Here is a 5,811-nt window from a genome sequence, read left to right as displayed (position 1 = left end):
CTGGAAACACAAAAAAACAAGGAACAGTCATGGCAGGCCAGTGACTATGGTTCCTTAGGTCATATGTGATGGCCTGAAAAATTTTTAGGTGATCGAGTTCCAGGGGCCCGGGCCCACTCGAAGGCGTGGGCTATAGCACACGAAAATATGAGAATCGGGCGAAATTCTAGTTTTTTTGCTGTAAAATGCGAAACAACGAGGAGAGGTCATGGAGGGGCAGTGACTATGGTTCCTTAGGTCGTATTTGATGGCCCGGGAATATTTTAGGCGATCCGGGTCCGGGGGGCCTGCCCAGTGGGAATGCGTGGGCTATATCACACGAAAATATGGGAATCAGGCGGAATTCTAGTTTTTTGGCCGTAAAATGCAAAAGAAGAGGATCGGTCATGGCAAAGCGGTAATTATGGTTCTTAATGTCGTATTTGATGGCCCAAAAATTTTTTAGGCAATCCGAATCCGGGGGGCCCGACCCACTCGGAAGGCGTGGGCTTAAGCACACGAAAAATGGGAATTGGGCGGAATTCTTGTTTTTTGGACATAAAACGCAAAAACTGAGCAATGATCATGGCGAGGCGGTGACTATGGTTCCTTAGGTCGTATTTGATGGCCCGGAACATTTTTATGCAATCCGGGTATGGGGGGCCCGGGCCCACTCGGAAGGCGTGGGCACGAATATATGGGCATCAGGTGGAATTCTAGATTTTTGGCCGTAAAATGCAAAAAATGAGGAACGAACACGGCAGAGCGGTAACTGTGGTTCCTTAGGTCGTATATCATGGCCCGGAAAAGTTTTAGACGATCCGAGTCTGGGGGGCCCGAGCCCATTCGGAAGGCGTGGGCTAAAGTATACGAAAATATGGGAATCGGGAGGAATTCTAGTTTTTTTGCCGTAAAACGTACAAAAAAGGAGGAACGGTCATGGCGGGGCGGTGACTATGGTTCCATAGGTCTTATTCTATGGCCCGGAACTTTTTTAGGTGATCCAGGTTTGGGGGACCTGGGCCCACTCGGAAGGAGTGGGCTATATCACTCAAAAATATGGATCAAATACGACATAAGGAACCATAGTCACCATTCCACTATGATCGTTCCTCATTTTTTGTGTTTTTCTGCCAAAAAACTAGAATTCCGCCCGATTCCCATATTTTCGTGTGCTATAGCCCACGCCTTCCGAGTGGGCCGGCCACCCCAGACTAGGATCGCCTAAAAGTTTTTTGGTCCATCAAATACGACCTAAGGAACCATAGTCACCGCACCGCCATGATCTTTCCTCATTTTTTGAATTGTTCGGCCTAAAAACTAGAATTCCGCCTGATTTCCATATTTTCGTGTGCTATAGCTCACGCCTTCCCAGTGGGTAGGGCCCCCCGGAACCGGATCGCCTAAAACTTTTCCGGGCAATCAAATACGACTTAAGGAACCATAGTCACCGCCCCGCCATAACATTTCCTCATTTTTTGCATTTTACGGCCAAAAAACTAGAATTCAGCCCGATTTCCATATTTTAATTTGCTATAGCCCACGCCTTCCAAGTGGTCCCGGGACCCCCGGACCCCGATCACCTAAAATTTTTTCGGGACATCAAATAAGACCTAAGTAAGCATAGTCACCGCCCCGCCATGATTGTTCCTCAGTTTTTGCATTTTACGGCCAAAATATTAGAATTCCTCCCGATTCCCATATTTTCGTGTGCTAGCCCACGCCTTCAATTGGTCACGGAACCCCCGGACCCCGATCGCCTAAGATTTTTCCGGACCATCAAATACGATCTAAGGAACCATAGTCACCGCCCCGCCATGACCTTTCCTCATGTTTTGCATTTTACAGCCAAAAAACTACAATTCCGCCTGATTCCCATATTTTCGTGTGCGATAGCAAACCCACGCCTTCCGAGTGAGCCGGCCACCCCAGACTCGGATCGCCTAAAAGTTATTCGGTCCATCGAATACTACATGAGGAACCATAGTCACCACCCCACCATGATCGTTCCTCATTATTTGCATTTTTTGGCAAAAAAAACTAGAATTCCGCCCGATTCCCATATTTTCGTGTGATATAGCCCACGCCTTTCAAGTGGTCCCGGGACCCCCAGACCCCGATCGCCTAAAAATTTTTCGGACCATCAAATAAGACCTAAGGAACCATAGTAACCGCCCCGCCATGATCGTTTCTCATTTTTTGCATTTAACGGCCAAAAAACTAGTATTCTGCCCTATTCCCATATTTTCGTGTGCTATAGCCCACGCCTTCCAAGTGGTCCTGGGACTCCCGAACCCCGATCGCCTAAATTTTTTTCCGGGCCATCAAATACGACCTAAGGAACCATAGTCACCGCCCCGCCATGATCGTTCCTCATTTTTTGCATTTTACGGACAAAAAACTAGAATTCCTCCTGATTCCCATATTTTTGTGAGCTATAGCCCTTGCCTTCCAAGTGGTCCTAGGACCCCCAGACCCCGATCGCCTAAAATTTTCCCAGGCCATCAAATACGACCTAAGGAACCATAGTCACCGCCCTGCCATGACCGTTTCTTCATTGTTTTCCGTTTTACAGCCAAAAACATATAATTCTGCCCGATTTCCATATTTTCATGTGCATAGCCCACGCCTTTCAAGTGGTCCCGGGACCTCTAGACCCCGATCGCCTAAAATTTTTCTGGACCATCAAATACAACCTATGGAACCATAGTCACCGCCCCACCATGATCGTTCCTCATTTTTTGCATTTTACGGCAAAAAACTAGAATTCTGCTTGATTCTTATATTTTCGTGTGATATAGCACACGCCTTCCAAGTGGTCCCGGACTCCGATCGCCTAAAGTTTTTCTGGGCCATCACATACGACCTAAGGAACCATAGTCACCGCCCCGCCATTATCGTTCCTCATATTTTGCTTTTTCCGGCCAAAAAACTAGAATTCCGCCTGATTCCCATATTTTCGTTTGCTATCCTTCCCAGTGGGTAGGGGCCCCCGGAACCGGATCGCCTAAAACTTTTCCGGGCAATCAAATACGACCTAAGGAACCATAGTCACCGCCCCTCCATGACATTTCCTCATTTTTTGCATTTTACGGCCAAAATATTAGAATTCAGCCCGATTTCCATATTTTCATTTGCTATGGCCCACGCCTTCCAAGTGGTCCCGGGACCCCCGGACCCCAATCACCTAAAAATTTTCCGGTCCATCAAATAAGACCTAAGTAACCATAGTCACCGCCCCGCCATGATCGTTCCTCAGTTTTTGCATTTTACGGCCAAAAAACTAGAATTCCGCCCGATTCCCATATTTTCGTGTGCTATAGCCCACGCCTTCCGAGTGAGCCGGCCACTAAAATAGTCACCGCCCCACCATGATCGTTATATGGTCCATCGAATACTACCTAAGGAACCATAGTCACTGCCCCACCATGATCGCTCCTCATTTTTTGCATTTTTCGGCAAAAAAACTAGAATTCCGCCCGATTCCCATATTTTCGTGTGCTATAGCCCACGCCTTTCAAGTGGTCCCGGGACCCCCAGACCCCGATCGCCTAAAATTTTTCCGGACCATCAAATACGACCTAAGGAACCATAGTCACCACCCCGCCATGACCTTTGCTCATGTTTTGTAATTTACAGCCAAAACACTAGAATTCCGTCTGATTCCCATATTTTCGTGTGCTATAGCCCTCACCTTCCGTGTGGGCCAGGACCCCCGCACGCGGATCGCTTAAAAATTTTTCGGGCCATCAAATACGACCTTGAGAACCATAGATACCGCCCTGCCATGACCGTTCCTCGTTGTTTCGCATTTTACGGCCAAAAACCTAGAATTCCGCCCGATTCCCATATTTTCGTGTGCTATAGCTCGCGCCTTCCAAGTGGTCCTTGGACCCCGATCGCCAAACATTTTTCCGGGCCATAAAATAAAACTTAAGGAACTATAGTCACCACCCCGCCATGATCGTTCCTCATTTTTTGCATTTTACGGCCAAAAAACTAGAATTCCGCCTGATTCCCATATTTTCTTGTGCTATAGCCCACACCTTCCAAGTGGTCCCCGGACCCCGATCCCCTAAAAATTTTTCGGGCCATCAAATACGACCTAAGAAACCATAGTCACCGCACCGCCATGATCGTTCCTCATTTTTTGCATTTACCGGCAAAAAAACTAGAATTCAGCCCGATTCCCATATTTTCGTGTGCTATAGCCCTCGCCTTCCAAGTGGTCCCTGGACCCCCAAACCCCGATCGCCTAAAAATTTTCCGGGCCATTACCATTCCTCATTTTTTGCATTTTTCGGCCAAAAAACTAGAATTATCTCCGATTCCCATATTTTCGTGTGCTATCCCACACCTTGCCAATGGGTAGGGCCCCACGGAGCCAGATCGCCTAATATTTTTGCGGGCCATCAAATACGTCCTAAGGAACCATAGTCACCGCCCCGCCATGACCTATCCTCATTTTTTGCATTTTCGGCAAAAACCTAGAATTTCGCTCGATTCCCATATTTTCGTGTGCCATAGACCAGGCCTTCCAAGTGGTCCTGGGACTCCCGGACCCCGATCGCCTAAAATTTTTCCGGGCCATCAAATACAACCTAAAGAGCCATAGTAACCACCCTGCCATTACCGTTCCTCCTCTTTTTGCGTTTTACTGCCAAAAAACTAGAATTCCGCCCGATTTCCATATTTTCGTGGGCAATAACCCACGCCTTCCGAGTGGGCCAGCCCCCCCAGATTGTGATCGCCTAAAATTTTTTCGGGCCATCAAATACGACCTAAGGAACCATAGTCACTGCACCGCCGTTCCCCATTTTTTGAATTTTTCGGCCTAAAAACTAGAATTCCGCCCGATTCCCATATTTTTGTGTGCTATAGCCCACCCCTTCCAAGTGGTCCCGGGACCACCGGACCCCGGATCGCCTAAAAGTTTTCCAGGCCATCAAATACGACCTAAGGAACCATAGTCACCGAACCTCCATGATCGTTCCTCATATTTTTGCATTTTTCGGCCAAAAAACTAGAATTACGCCTGATTCCTATATTTTCGTGTGCGATAGCCTTCGCCTTCCGAGTGGTCCCGGGCCCCCTGGACCCCGATCGCATAAAATTTTCCCGGGCCATAAAATATGACCTAAGGAACTATAGTCACCGCTCCGCCATGATCGTTCCTCATTTTTTGCATTTTTCGGCAAAAAAACTAGAATTTCGCCCGATTCCCATATTTTCGTGTGCTATCGCCCACGCATTTCAATTGATCCCGGGACTCCCGGACCCCGATCGACTAAACTATTTCCGGGGCATCAAATACGACCTAAGGAACCATAGTCAACGCCCCTCCATGATCGTTCCCTCATATTTTGCATTTTACGGCCAAAAAACTAGAATTCCGCATGATTCCCATATTTACTTGTGCTATAGCCCACGCCTTCCAAGTGGTCCAGGACCCCCAGACCCCGTTCGCCTAAAAAAATTTCGGACCATCAAATACGACCTAAGGAACCATAGTCACCGCCCCGCCATGACCTTTCCTCATATTCTGAATTTTACATCCAAAAAACTAGAATTCCGCCCGATTCCCATATTTTCATGTGCTATAGTCCACGCCTTCCAAGCGGTCCAGGGACCCTCGGACCCCGATCGCTTAAAATTTTTTAGGGCCAGAAAATATGACCTAAAGAACCATAGTCACCGCCCTGCCATGATCGTTCCTCATTTTTTGCGTTTTTCGGCCAAAAACCTAAAATTTCGCCTGATTCCCATATTTTCGTTTGATATAGCCCACGCCTTCCCAATGGATAACCCCCCCGGGAGCCGGATTGCCTAAAA

This window comes from Nicotiana tabacum, unplaced genomic scaffold (genome assembly GCF_000715075.1).
Source record: "Nicotiana tabacum cultivar K326 unplaced genomic scaffold, ASM71507v2 Un00010, whole genome shotgun sequence".
Taxonomy (NCBI): Eukaryota; Viridiplantae; Streptophyta; class Magnoliopsida; order Solanales; family Solanaceae; genus Nicotiana; species Nicotiana tabacum.
Note: the sequence above shows the minus strand (reverse complement) of the source record.